Below are 14,614 nucleotides of genomic sequence, written 5' to 3'. Positions count from 1 at the left end.
GGTGGCGGTTCTGAACGCAGAGCAGACTGAGGCTCGCTGAGATTCCGGAGTGGCCCACAGCCTTGTTTTAAAAGCAGACTATTTTAATTACCTCTAAAACCTAGAAGCACTGCTTTCTAGATTCTTCTCTTTCCCTCTGCCCTTAGACATGACCACTATGTTTTGACTTTTGTGTTCATGATCATCTTGCCTTTTTATGGCTTCAAAAAGTGAATTTGCAGTTTGAATGATGTATTATTTAATTTTAGATGTTTCGGATTATTTATAAACTAGAGGCCTGGTGCACAAAAATTTGTGCACTCGGCGGGGGGGGGTGTCCCTCAGCCCGGCCTACGCCCTCTTGCAGTCTGGGACCCCTTGGAAGATGTCCACCTGCTGGCTTAGGCCTGCTCTCTGGGGGATCGGGCCCAAGCTGGCAGTCAGACATTCCTCTGGCAGCCCAGCAGCCCTCAGGGGATGTCCACTTACCAGCAGGGAGCAGACCTAAGCTGCAGTCGGACATCCTTAGTGCTGCTGAGGAGGCAGGAGAGGCTCCCACCACCACCGCTGTGCTGGCAGCCATCAGCCTGGCTTGTGGCTGAGTAGAGCTCCCCCTGTGGGAGTTCACTGACCACCAGGGGACAGCTCCTGCATTGAGCATCTGTTCCCTGGTGGTCAGAGTGTGTCATAGTGACCAGTCATTCCCAGTCATTCTGCTGTTAGGGTCAATTTGCATATTACCCTTTTATTATATGGGATAGAGGCCTGGTGCACGGGTGGGGGCCAGCTGGTTTGCCCTGAAGGGTGTCCCGGATCAGGGTGGGGGTCCCGCTGGGGTACCTGGCCAGCCTGGGTGAGGGGCTGATGGCTGTTTTCAGGCTGGTCACACCCCCTTCAGGGTGGGGGTCCCCACTGGGGTGCCTGGCCAGCCTGGGTGAGGGGCTGAGGGCCATTTTCAGGCTGGCCAAGCCCCTCCAGCGATGGAAGCTCCCAGCCTCTCCTTTTTTCTTTTTTTCTTTTTTATTCTGGGATTTATTTACCTTCTATAATTGTAACTTTGTAGCCTTGAGAGGAGCTCAGAGCCAGCCAGGGTGGGCAGGAGGGAAGCCTCCTGCTCGCTCCAGCTCCGTGGCCACAGCCGGCTGAAAGCAGGTGTCTGGGGTTTATTTATCTTCTATAATTGAAACTTTGTTGCTTTGAGTGGAGCTCAGAGCCGCCGCGGAAGGCTGGGAAGCATGGCTTCCTCCATCATTGGGGCAACCAAGCCTCCTGCTTGCTCCAGCTCCGTGGCTGCTGGCCGCCATCTTGGTTGGGTTAATTTGCATATAGTCACTCTGATTGGCTGGTGGGCGTGGCTTAAGACGTAGCAAAGGTACAGTCAATTTGCATCTTTGTCTTTTATTAGTGTAGATGGAGTCAAATTGTATGTATTCTGCAACTTGCTTTTATTTGCTCAGTATTATGGTCATGAGCTCATTCTTTGTTGTAGCTATAATTCATTCATTTTCACTGATGCATAATGTCCATGTGAGGCAACACCACATTTGTTTTATCCATCCTGGTGGGTTGTTTCTAGGTTTTGCCTCTACAAACAATGCTCTTTGAACGTGTTTTGCACATATCACCTGTGCACATGTGCAAGAGTTTCTGTTGAGTATGAATTTATGATTGGGATTGTTGCATCATAGGTAATGTGCATCTTAACTTAGATAAAGCCAAAATGTTCTCCAAAGTAATTGTACAAATTTACACTACAGGCAGCAGAGTTTATGGGTTTTAGCAGTTCTACATTCACTTTAGTACTTGGTAATGTCAAAACTTTAATTTTTGCCATTCTGGTAATTGTGAAGTGGTATTTCATTTAGCTTTAATTTGTATTTTCCCAATTACTAATAAAGTTAAACACCCCCATACATATATTTTCTGTGAAATTCCTGTTCAAATATTTTGCCCCTTAAAAAATTGAGTTTTGTTTGCCTTTTTTTGTGTGTGTTGATCTGTAGTTCTTTATATTTCATAAAATCTAAAAGGCCACTGAATCGAAGAAGTATCCAAATCCATAGAATCTGTAACACCAAGAGTAAATTCTAATGTAAACTATGGACTTTGGGTGAGTATGATGTGTCAATGTGATGGGGGATGTTGATAATGGGGGGAGGAGCCTATGTTTGAATGGGTGCAGGCGATATATGGGAAATCTATACCTTTCCTTCAATTTTTCTGTGAACCAAAATTGCTCTAAAAAGTAGTATTAGTAGAAAAAAAATGCCCTGAGTCTGGTAAGTTAAATACCTCATCCCTTCTTTAAGATCAAGTTAACTATGTCTAAACATTTAGTTCTTCACATAAATTTAGATTGAATTTGTTGAGTGTCTCAAAAAATTCAAATAAAATTTTTGTTGAGTTTGTATTGAGGTTATAGTTTATTTTGGAGAGAAAGAGACATCTTTATTATATTATCTCATCTTAAAACATGGAATGTCTTTCCACTTATTCAATCTTTTTTTTTCTTCTATTAAAGTTTTTTTTTGCTTATTTGACTTATTTCTAATTGTTTTTTAATTTCTCCATTGATTAAGGTATTACATATGTGCCCTTATCCCCCCATTGCCTCCCTACCCCCCACTCATGCCCTCACCTCCCTGTTGTCCGTGTCCATTGGTTAGGCTTATATGTGTGCATACAAGTCCTTTGGTTGATCTCTCCCCCTTACCCCCACCCTCCCCTACCTTCCCTCTGAGGTTTGACAGTCTGATCAATGAAAGTTTTAAATATTTTCCCATAGAGCTCTTGTGTATTTCTAGCTAAGTTAATTCATGGAACTTTATAGTTTTTGTTGCTTTTTTGAATGGATTTTTTGGGGGGTCACTGCTTTTTTTTTTTTTTTTAGTTTAGAAATGTATTATTATTATAGTCCATTTAGGTAATGGTTTAATGTTTTTTAAAATACTTTTGTTGTTGATAGTATTACAGATACATCCCATTTCCCTCTCCTTTCCCCTCTTCTAGCCCCTACCCACCCCTCCAGGTCTTCACTACCCTATTGCCCGTGTCCATGGGCCAAGCTTATAAGTTCTTTGCTTTATCTCTTCTTGTCCCCCTAACCCCACATCGAGGTATATCAGTCTGTTTCATGCCTCCTTGCTTTGGGTCTCATTTTGTTGGTCAATTCATTTTGTTCATCAGATTCTACAATAAGTGAGATCATGTGATATTTGTCTTCTCTCAGTTTGGCTTATTTCACTTAGCATAATATTTCCCAAAGAGTAAGAGATCCCTCTTTTTTACAGTTGCATAGTATTCCATAGTGTAAATGTCCACAGCTTTTAAAAAATATATGTATTTTTATTGATTTCAGAGAGGCAGGGGGAGGGAGAGAGAGATAGAAACATCAATGATGAGAGAGAATCATTTATCAGCTGTCTCCTGCACACCCCACCTTGGGGATCAAGCCTGAAACCCGGGCATGTGCCCTGACGGGGAATCAAACCGCGACCTCCCGGTTTATAGGTCAATGCTCAACCACTGAGCCATGCAGGTTGGGCTCCCACGGCTTTTTTATCTGTTCATCTACTGATAGCCCTTGTAAATGACACTGCTATGAACATAGGGTGCATATTCTTTCTGATTGTTGTTTTGGGGTTTTTAGGATATATTCCCAGAAATGAGATTGCTGGATCAAAAGGCAGTTTTATTTTTAATTTTTTTAGGAAGCTCCATACTGTCTTCCATAGTGGCTGCACCAATCTGCATTCCCACCAGCAGTGAACTAGTGTTCCCTGTTCTCCACATCCTTGCCAGCACTTGTTGCTGATTTTTTGATGATAGCCAATCTGACAGGTGTGAGGTGATGTCTAATGGGGTCATTGCTTTTCATAAGTTGAATGTATATCTTGCAACATAACTGTACTCTCTAATTAGTCTTCCACCTCCAACTTTTTATTGTGTGCTGACTCTGTTAAGTTTCCTAGATAGATCATTATATCATTTGCACATAACAGAGGTGTTATCTTTTCCTATCCAGTTCTTAACATGGTCTCCTTTCTCCCGTAAGACAAACTCTAGTTATGTTAAAAGGAGTGGTAATTTTGGGAATCCTTGTAGTTTTCAATGCTAAATGGAACACACCTAAAATTTATTTATTAAGTATAACATTAATAATAGGTCTTGATATATAAAATTTATCCACTAAAGTAAATTTCTTTCTATTATTTTTATGCTAAGTTTTGTTAATATTATGGATGGATGTTGTACTTTACCAAAGGCTTTTTCTGAATTGAGATAATGTTTATTAATATATTGAATTACATTTGATAGATTTTTTTGATGTTGACTCATTCTTGAATTCCTGTGAAAAATCTTACTTGAAAGTGATAAATTATTATTTGTAATATACTGAGGGACTAAATTAGCTTGTTTTATTTTTACATTTATGTTCTGAATGGAAATGGTGTATCATATATTTCTTTTATTTTTCTTATTTGCTCTGAGAATAAAGATTTCAATAAAGTTGACTAAAATGATCTGGGTATCTTCTGTTCCTTTTCTTTTCTTTGGAACAACTTGTATAAGTTAAAAATTAGTGCTTCTGTGAACGTTTAATAAAACTCACCTATAAAATATTTTTTTTCTACAGAGTAGATCTTTAAACATTTCAATGCATTGAATTCTTATTGTCCATTCAAGTTATCTATTTCCTCTTGTACCATATATAAAGAAAACCAGCTTCAATCATCCCTATTATTTTTTAATCTCTTTCATTTATTTTTGCATTTATTATTTCTCTTCTTCTTGATTCTTTGGGTTTATTATATTGCTTTTATCCCATCTCCCTCAATAAAATGCTTGTTTAATTTTAATCTTTCTTTTTTTTCAGGCTTTATTAAGATAATTTACATAAAACATCATGTAAGTTAAGGTGTACATCATGCTAATTTGATACAATTATATATTGCAAAATGATTACCACCATAGCATTGGCTAACACCTCTATCATACCAATTTTTAAAGCTATAAATAACTAAGTACCTCTTTTTAAAAAAATTGAATTTATTGGGGTGACATTGGTTAATAAAATTATACAGGTTTCAGGTATATAATTCTGTGATACATCATCTGTATAGTGTATTTTGTGTTTACCAACCCAAGGCAAGTCTCTTTCCATCACCATATATTCCCCCCTTTCCCTTATTCTACTTCCCCCCATCCCTTCCTTCTGGAATCACCATACTATTGTCTATGTCCATGAGTCTTCCTTTTTTCCCCCCTTTGCTTAATACCTTCACCCTTCTCACCCAACCCCCCAACACCTCCCCTCAGACAGCTGTCAGCCTGCTCTCTATATCCATGAGTTTGTCTTTACTTTGTTACTAGAGACTAAGTACCTCTTATGTTTTACATTTTTGACATGTAGTCTTTTCATTTTCCTTCAAAAATTTCCCTTATTTTTACTTTATTTTGTAACTGAAGATTTATTTATTAATAATGTTATTTAGTTCCCAAACCCCTTTTATAGTTAACTAGAGGCCTGTTGCATGAAAAGATTCGTGCAATAGGCCTTCCCTTCCCCTGGCTGCCAGCACTGGTTTTCCTCTGGCATCCGGGACCCAGGCCTTTGCTCCGGCTGGAGCCGCCTTCAGTCTTTGCTGCTCCGGCCGGAGCCGCCTTCAAGCCTTCGCTGCTCCGGCCGGAGCCGCCTTCAGTCTTCGCTCCACTGCTTTGCGCCTATGTATGCAAATTAACCTCCATCTTTGTTGGCGGTTAATTTGCATATCACTCTGATTAGCTAATGGTGGGTGTAGCGAAGGTATGGTCAATTTGCATCTTTGTCTATTATTAGATAGGATTTCTAATTTTATTATATTACCCAGGTTTAACATATTGATTATCTAAGGTTTTGAGTTTTCCTCTGTGACCTAATACATGGTCTATTTTGTAAATGTTCTGCATATGCTTGTAAAAATTCAAATTACCTATGATCAAACTTATTCATTACATACTTCATATCTTCCATGCCCCGTGACTGCTTGACTTAATAGTTTCTGAGAAAGGTAAATTAATTTCAAATGATGATTGTTGATTTATTTATTTCTACTTGCAGTTCTATCAATTGTTGCCTAATGTATTTTGAGATTATTGTTAGCTGTAAATGTGTTTATGATTGATATATTTTCTTGTTCTAGTGTTCATTTGACCACTTTTGCCATTTGTTTATATATATATATATTGCTTTATATTCTACATTGTTGGATATTAGCTTTGTTTTAGCTCATATATGTTTCATCTATCTTTTATTTTCTGTCTTTCCATGAGTCTTTTACATATTGCTTTTGGCTATGTATTTTTAACATTTGTTTTTTATTTTGTTTTTAAAACCAGTCTAAAGGTTTTTATTATCTAATGGGCAAGTTTACATATTGACATTTACTTTAATTATTATGATATTAAACTCATTTTTACCAAATTATTTCATATTTTTAATAGCATATGACTTTTGTTATTTTTTCTCCTATCTTTCTCTCCATTGTATGGGTTACACTTTCTTCTATTGGTTTCAAGTTATACATTCTATTTTTTTTCATATGGTAGTTTCTGTTGATTTAAAACTCATACAATTATCTATCCTTGATTTCTTAAGCTTATTTTTTTTTAAAAAAATATCTTTATTGTTGAAATTATTACAGATGTCCCCACTTTTTTTCCCATTTACCCACTCCACCCTGTACCCACCCCTCCCAGGATTTCACCACACTGTTTTCTGTGTCCATGGGCTATGCATATATACATATAAATTCCCAGATTAATTTCTCCCTACCCACACACTCCCACCTCTACCTTCCCTCTGAGATTCATCAGTCTGTTCTCTGGATCTATTTTGTTCACCAGTTTATTTTGTTCATTAGGTTCCACATATGAGTGAGATCATGTGATACTTGTCTTTCTCTGACTGGCTTATTTCGCTTAGCATAATACTCTCCAGGTCCCTCCATGCTGTCTCAAAGGGTAAGAAACCCTTCTGTTTTTACTGCTGCATAGTATTCCATACTGTAATATACCACACCTTTTACATTTATGACGGGCACTTGGGCTGTTTCCAGATCTTAGCTATTGTAAATGGTGCTGCTGTGAACATAGGGGTGCATATATCCTTTCTGATTGGTGTTTCAGGGTTTTTAGGATATGAACTTCCATTTTTAATTTTTTGAGGAAATTCCATCCTGTTTTCCATAGTGGCTGCACCAGTCTGCATTCCCACCAGCAGTGTACTAGGATATCCTTTTCTCCACATCCTTGCCAGCACTTGTCATTTGTTGATTTGTTGATGCTAGCCATTCTTACAGGTGTAAGGTGATACCTCAGTGTGATTTTAATTTGCATCTCTCAGATAATTAGTGACTTTCAGCATTTTTTCATATGTCTCTTGGCCATCTCTATGTCCACTTTGGAGAATTGTCTATTTAGATCCTCTGCCCATTTTTTAATTGAATTGGTGGACTTCCTTTTGTTAAGTTCTATGAGTTCCTTACATACTTTGTAGATTAACCCCTTATCAGATATATCATTGGCAAATATGTTCTCCCATACAGTAGGCTCCCTTTTCATTTGTTAATGGTTTCTTTTGCTGTGCAGAAGCTTTTTATTTTGATGTACTTCCATTTGTTTATTTTCTCCTTAGTTTCCCTTTCCCTAGGAGATGGATCAGCAAACATATTTCTATGAGCGATGTCTAAGATTTTGCTGCCTATGATGATTTCTTAAACTTATTTATAGCTGTCTTCCACTTAACACTGAAGTAGTTAGCATGCTCTCATATCTCCTTTATGTCTAAACTCTCCCTCCCACCTTCTTGAAGTTGTCCAGAATTTTAGTTCTAGACACTGTAATACACATTTCTTTTTCTTTTGTTTGGTCATAACCTTTCCCTCTGCCTGCTTTTTTATTTTAACTTTTATTTTTAAAGACATTTCACCAAACTATTTAATGACTTCATTTTCATATCTGATGCAACATCTCTTAGAGTCTTTTCATCAGCTATTTAGATATTTTCCCTCAAATATGGGTCTTTGTGTGGCAAAACTTTCAAGGTCATGTATACATGAAAATATTTTTATTAACTCTTGACTTGGCTGTATATTTTAAATTATAGCTTCACAGTTCTTTTACTTAAATACTTTAAAATATTATTCCATCATCTTCTCGCAACCTGTATTATAGCTGAGAAATCTGATGTCAATCTAATTCTTGTTTCCTTCCCCCTTCCCCAGCTTTATTGAGATATAATTGACATATAATATTGTATAAGTTTAAGGTGCACAATATGTTGATTTGATGCATTTATGTTTTGCAATATGATTACCATCATAGCATTAGCTAACACCTCCTTCATGCCACATAATTACCATTTCTTTTTTGTGTGGTGAGAGCATTTAAGATCTACTTCAGCAACCTGAGAAATCTGATGTCAATCTAATTCTTGTTTCCTTCCCCCTTCCCCAGCTTTATTGAGATATAATTGACATATAATGACGCTCTATCCACTGAGCCAAACCGGTTTCGGCGATGCATTTATGTTTTGCAATATGATTACCATCATAGCATTAGCTAACACCTCCTTCATGCCACATAATTACCATTTCTTTTTTGTGTGGTGAGAGCATTTAAGATCTACTTCAGCAACTTTCAAATATGTAATAAAGTATTATTAACTATAATCGCCATGCTGTACATTAGATCCTTGGAACTTACTCATCTAATAACTAGAAGTTTGTACCATTTACCAACATCTTGCAATTTCCCCCTTCCCCCCCTTCAGCCCCTGGTAAGCATATTTTAGAATATTTTTCTGTGAATTCAGCTTTTTAGTTTCACAGATGTAATATCATACAGTATTTGTCTTTATCTGCTGACTTATTTAACTTAGCATAATGCCCTGAAGTCCATTGTGTAGGAACAATGTAGGAATCCATGGCAGGATATCCTTAATATATTCGTTGAGTTCTTTTAAATTAGATCTAGTAATTCTGCTTCAGATCATATGTATAGTCCAGTTTGTTGGATTTCTTTTGAGGTAGTTGTACTCTTTGAGGGTCCAGAAGTGCATACTGAAAAGGGGCCAAGCACCAATCTGTCAGTTCTGTTGAATTTACAAAGAGGAGAGGGGCCGGCCTGTGAGGAAAGTTGGAGCTCCACAAGCCATTCTGGTTTGCTGACATTTGACCAGACAACAACTTGAGTCACTGTTTCACTTTAAATCCTTAGGGAAAAGCTACATGGGGAAGAGGGTTAGGGCAGCCCTCACAGGTTGTTATCTCTCAGCTCAAGGGCTTTGGAAGGAAGTTGTGGAAGAGTTAAAACTTGAGGGTAGATGGCCAGTTAGCCCCTTTATTCCTCAAATACTGACATTAGCAGGGCACATGCACCTCCCTGACTTTACCTCTTAGAGAAATTGTGTGCGCTGTTTCCATTGATTTCTACAGTGAAGAGTCAAGCAAAGTGTATCTCAAGAGGTTGTGGGGAGAAGGCAAGGGTAGAACTTAAATCTTTCCACAAATCTATACTTTACTTCTATCTCTGGCTGATCCCAGCCCCAGGCTACAATCATTTAACTTCCTATCTAATGTCTGAGACCAATTTAGGTCATACTTCCATTTTTCCCCCCAGAATTTTCTCTTTTTCTTTTTTTGTTGTTGTTATTAGTTTTTGAAATCCACTTCATACTTGCTTCTATAGTTTCTCTGTAATTGTTTTTTGTGGTGGGAGCCAGCAGCACATTTTAGTTTGCCATCTGGCCACCCATTTATATTAATTACTAGTGGCCCAGTGCACAATATTTGTGCACATTAAAAGGGAATTAATTAGCGGAAATATTTTAACATTGCTATTTGCCCTTTCTCTATAATAGAAGTGTGAGAGATGAAAGGAAATTAGTAAAATGTATATGAAAATAATATATAAATTTATTAATAAATAAACAGTAACAAGAGGATATAACAACAACAGAGGCATGATATAAAAACAACAAAAACATGATATGAAAACAACAAAAACATGATATAAAAACAACAGTGATGCAAACAATGACTGATAAAGTGATTAAACTTATTCTAATATCTCCCTGTACACCACATTAAGAGTGAATGAAAACACTTTCAGAGTGCTTGACTAATTTTCCTTGTGATGAAGTATTTAGAATTTTAACTTTAACATCACATGCTCTTCAAACTCTAGAGAAAGCAACATATAACTGACCATGTGCAAAAACGAGTTCAGGTAGGAATATGCCTACTCTGTCTAGAGTTTGTCCTTGTGATTTATTAATAGTCATCACAAATGCTGGCATCACAGGAAACTGTTGTTGAATCAATTTAAATGGGAGGCCAGTGTCAGATGGGGACAAATTAAGTCTTGGAATCAGAACAACCTCTCCCTCTGCAGATCCTGTTAATACTTCAGCTTCGATAATGTTAGGTCATAATCTTTTGATAATAAATTTGGTACCATTACAAAGACCCCATTTACTATTGAGATTTCTCAATAGCATGATGATTGCACCCACTTTCAATTTTAATTTATGACACAGCATTCCTGAAGGAGTAATACTATTAAGAAATTCGATGGCAAAGTTTTCCTTTTCAGCATCCTCTGTTGAATCAATGGAATCATCACTGAAATATGTGTGAAAATCTCCATCGAGTATATCCAAAATTTCTTCATTTACTTTTTGAACATGCTCATTTTTTGGACAAAGAATTGCATGTTTAGATATATTTTTAATATTATCTATAGATATAGTATTTCCAAAGGTAGCTTCAATAATAGATCCATTACAAATCATTTCATGGGGGATTTCAATAATATCCATTCCTAAATGAAAACTGCAATCAAGTTTGCCATCTCCAAGTTTTACTAACCATTCACTATAAGCATAATCCTCTGACCTCATATTTGTTGTAAGAGACAACTTTCTGAAACATCCCCAAACATTGCAGTACTTTAAACTCGTTTGTACTATGGCCGATTACATAGCATGTGGTACAATACTGAGACATTGTCGAAAATCCCCTCCAAGAAGGAGAACTTTCCCACCAAATGCAACATTCAAATTCATAATTTCTCTTAGCAATCTGTCTATGGCATTTATAGCCTGACTGGATGCCATGGTGCATTCATCAATAGTGAGAAGTTGGGCCTTTTTAATAGTTTTAGCAACTTCACTGTTTATATCAAGTCTAGAAATTGAAGTTTCATTTAATGGAATGGGTAATTTATATTGGGAATGAAAGGTGCTTCCACCGAGAAGTAAATTTGTAGCAATTCCTGTAGACGCTGTGGGTAAAACAGTACCACCACGACCTCTAATATAATGTAATAAAACTTTATACAGATATGCAGGTGAATAGGATTCCTAGCTGGCAGGCCCCTGACAGCAAGCTGGCCACCTGTGGATTCCGTTAGGAATGGGGCTCCCTCCTCTCTCCTGTCAGGGTCCGGGGTGCAGGTGAATGGGGTTCTTGGCTGGCAGGCCACTGACAGCAAGCTAACCAACAGCGAATTCTGTGAGGAATGGGGCTCCCTCCTCCCTACTGTCAGGGTCTGGTTTGAAGGCCGGCCATGTCCCCTGTTGGGCCAGTCCCAGAGTTCTACCATGCTGTGGCCTCCTCCTCAGCAACCCAAAACTGACTGCTGCTGGGCGCTCCTGGTGCTTCGAGGGTGGGTTCTTCCCTCAGGCCTCGTGGGAAACAGCTGGGGGAGGGCACAGCCCTTGGCAAGGCGACCCAGAATTCAGTGCATCCACTCTTCAAGGGACGGTTCCTGCCTGAAACCTCGCCTTTGTGGAAAACAGCTAAGGGAGGGCACAGCTGTTGCCAAGACGACCCCTGCAGGACTGACTTCCTTCTGGTTGGTCGAGCCTCGGATGTGACGTGTTACACCAAGGGTTTTTATATAAATATATAATGGCTATTATTTTGATTTAGTTCCACAATATTCTCTTAGTCTCTCAATGATGATTATTTTTCTCTACTAGAGGCCTGGTGCACAAAATTTGTGCATGGGGAGGGGGGTCCCTCAGCCAGGCCTGCACCCTCTCCAATCTGGGTCCCCTCAGGGGATGTCCCACTGCCTCTCACAATCCAGCACTGCTGGCTCCTAACCACTTGCCTGCCTGATCACCTCTAACCACCTCTGCCTACCTGCCTGATCACCCCTAACCACCTCTGCTTTCCTGCTTGATCACTCCTAACTGCTCCCCTGCTGGTCTGATTGCCCCTAACTACCTCTACCTCACCCTGCACCCAGGACCCAGAATTATCTCCTCCATCTGGTCACAGGCACTCGGGACCTGGGCTTCCCTCCCTTTGGCTGGCTGCAGGCACCCAGGACCCAGGCTGGCTTTGCCTGTGTCGGCCACAGCCGCAGGGAGCTGTGGGAGGGGCGGCTTCTCCCAGGCCGCAACCGCAGGCACCCGGGACCACAGAGCAGGCGTCTTGTCCCTCTCCCAGGCCACTGGTGCAGGCACTGGTGCCCAGGACCATGGAGTGGGTGGCTTGTCCCTCTCCCGGGCCACAGATGCAGCCATTGGCACCCAGGACCATGGGGACTGTGGGGCGTGTGGATTGTCCCTCTCCTGGGCCACAGGCGCAGGTGCAGCCACTGGCACCTGGGACAATGGGGAGGGTGGCTTGTCTCTCCCCAGGGCCACAGGCACAGGTGCAGCCGCTGGTGCCCGGGACCACGGGGAGAGAAGCTTGTTTCTCTCCCAAGACACAGCCTGGCTGGTCCTCATTCCTCTCTTGTGAGCTCATTTGTGCCTGACTGGTCCCCATTCCTCTCTCCCCATTGTGTCTGAGCAGTTATGGCATGATGGCGTGAGGGCATGACGATGTGAGGGTGTGATGACCATTTGCATATTAACTCTTTATTATATAGGATACTTTTTTTCTTTTTTCCTTCCTTCCTTCCTTCCTTCCTTCCTTCCTTCCTTCCTTCCTTCCTTCCTTCCCTCCTTCTTTCTTCCTGCCTTCTTTCTTTCCTCTTTCTTCCCTCTTTCTTCCTCCCTCCCTTCTTCCCTTCCTTCCTTCCTTCCTTCCTTCCTTCCTTCCTTCCTTCCTTCTTTCCTTCCTTCCTTCTTTCATTTTTTTCTCTGTTTGGATTGAGTAATTATATATATATATTATATATATATTTTCATTTTCCCCCTTTATAATCAGGAAATTAGACACTCTACCTATATTCCCTTATTAATGTAGTAGTTAGAGTTAGTTTTAACTGAATGACAAACCTTAAATGATATAAACACCTTTTTAAAAGTCCAGGTAGAATGTTAATGGATGGATGACTAGTATTAAGATATCCATTCTCCCATATTGATCTATTATTCATAAATCTCATCCAAATCCCAGCAGTTGTTTTGAGAAATTGCAAGATGAGCAATATTTTTTATGGAAATGCAAAAGATCTACAAAGACCAAAACAATTTTGAAAAATAAAAACAAGTTAGAGGATTTACACATACGGTTTTAAGACATTATAAAACTATAATAATCAAGACAGTTTAATATTAATGTAAGGATAGTATCATATTGGTATAAGAATATACAAATAGATCATGAGACAGAATAATATTCAGAAATAAACCCACATGTATATGTGTAATTGATTTTTGAGAAATGCATTGATGCAGCTCAGTGGAGGAAATGAAAGTGTTTTTGAGTAATGGCATTTGAATGACTGGATATTAATATGGGAAAAAAGTTAAATCCTTTCTCACATTCAATTTGTGATAGGTCAGATACTTAAAACATAAAACAAACCCATAAAGTGCCCTCGCCGGTGTGGCTCAGTTGGTTGGGAATCTTTCTGAGCACTGAAAAGTTGCTTGTTCAATTCCTGATCGGGGCATATGCCTGGGTTGCAGGCTTGGTTCCCAGTAGGGGATGTGCAGGAGACAGCCAATTGATGTTTCTCCCTCACATCATTGTTTCTTCCTTTCTCTCTCTCTCTGCCCCTCTCCCTTCCTTTCTTTCAAATCAGTAAAAACATATTAAAAAACAAAAGAATCATAAAGCTTCTAGAATAAAATAGGAAAGTATCTTTGTGACCTTGGTGTAGGCAATGATTTCTTGACAGGACCCAAAGATGCATTGATTTTGACTTTATCACAATCAAAAATTATATTCATCAGACTGCCTATATATGACAAATACTCCTATTTTAGAACATAGAGAGAATTATTTCTAATCAACAATAAAAAGAGAAACATCCCAATAAAGTGAACAAAATACTTGAACATGCATTCTCTTTTTCTTTTTTTTAAATATAGAACGCTTCACAAATTTGCATGTCACCCTTGGGCAGGGGCCATGCTAATCTTATCTGTGTTATTCCAGTTTTTAGTATATGTGCTGCTGAAGCGAGCACTGAACATGCATTCTTAAAGAAGGTGTATCAATTGCTCATAAGCACATGAAAGTGTTCTTTATAACATTAGTCAGCAGAGAAATGAAAATGAAAACCACCCGCTGGAATCGCTGAAATAATAATAAAGAAAGAGCTAACAGTATCAAGTATTGGAGCATCCAAACTTCTCATTCATTGCTGATAGGAGTGTAATGGCTTAATTACTTTGGAAAATTGT

The 14,614-nt window shown here is 39.0% G+C and overlaps 1 non-coding gene across 1 annotated transcript; it reads right to left on the bottom strand.

Moving 5' to 3' along the window:
* Nucleotides 1-14,289: 14,289 nt before the first annotated feature.
* LOC111824671 lies at nucleotides 14,290-14,397 on the bottom strand. Its single transcript, XR_002827764.1, has one exon. It is a non-coding gene; the product is annotated as a U6 spliceosomal RNA (small nuclear RNA).
* Nucleotides 14,398-14,614: the final 217 nt, after the last annotated feature.

This window comes from Myotis lucifugus, unplaced genomic scaffold (assembly GCF_000147115.1).
Source record: "Myotis lucifugus unplaced genomic scaffold, Myoluc2.0 scaffold_7, whole genome shotgun sequence".
Lineage (NCBI taxonomy): Eukaryota > Metazoa > Chordata > Mammalia > Chiroptera > Vespertilionidae > Myotis > Myotis lucifugus.
The sequence above is the reverse complement of the archived record's forward strand: the minus strand, read 5'-3'. Positions and strand labels throughout refer to the sequence as shown.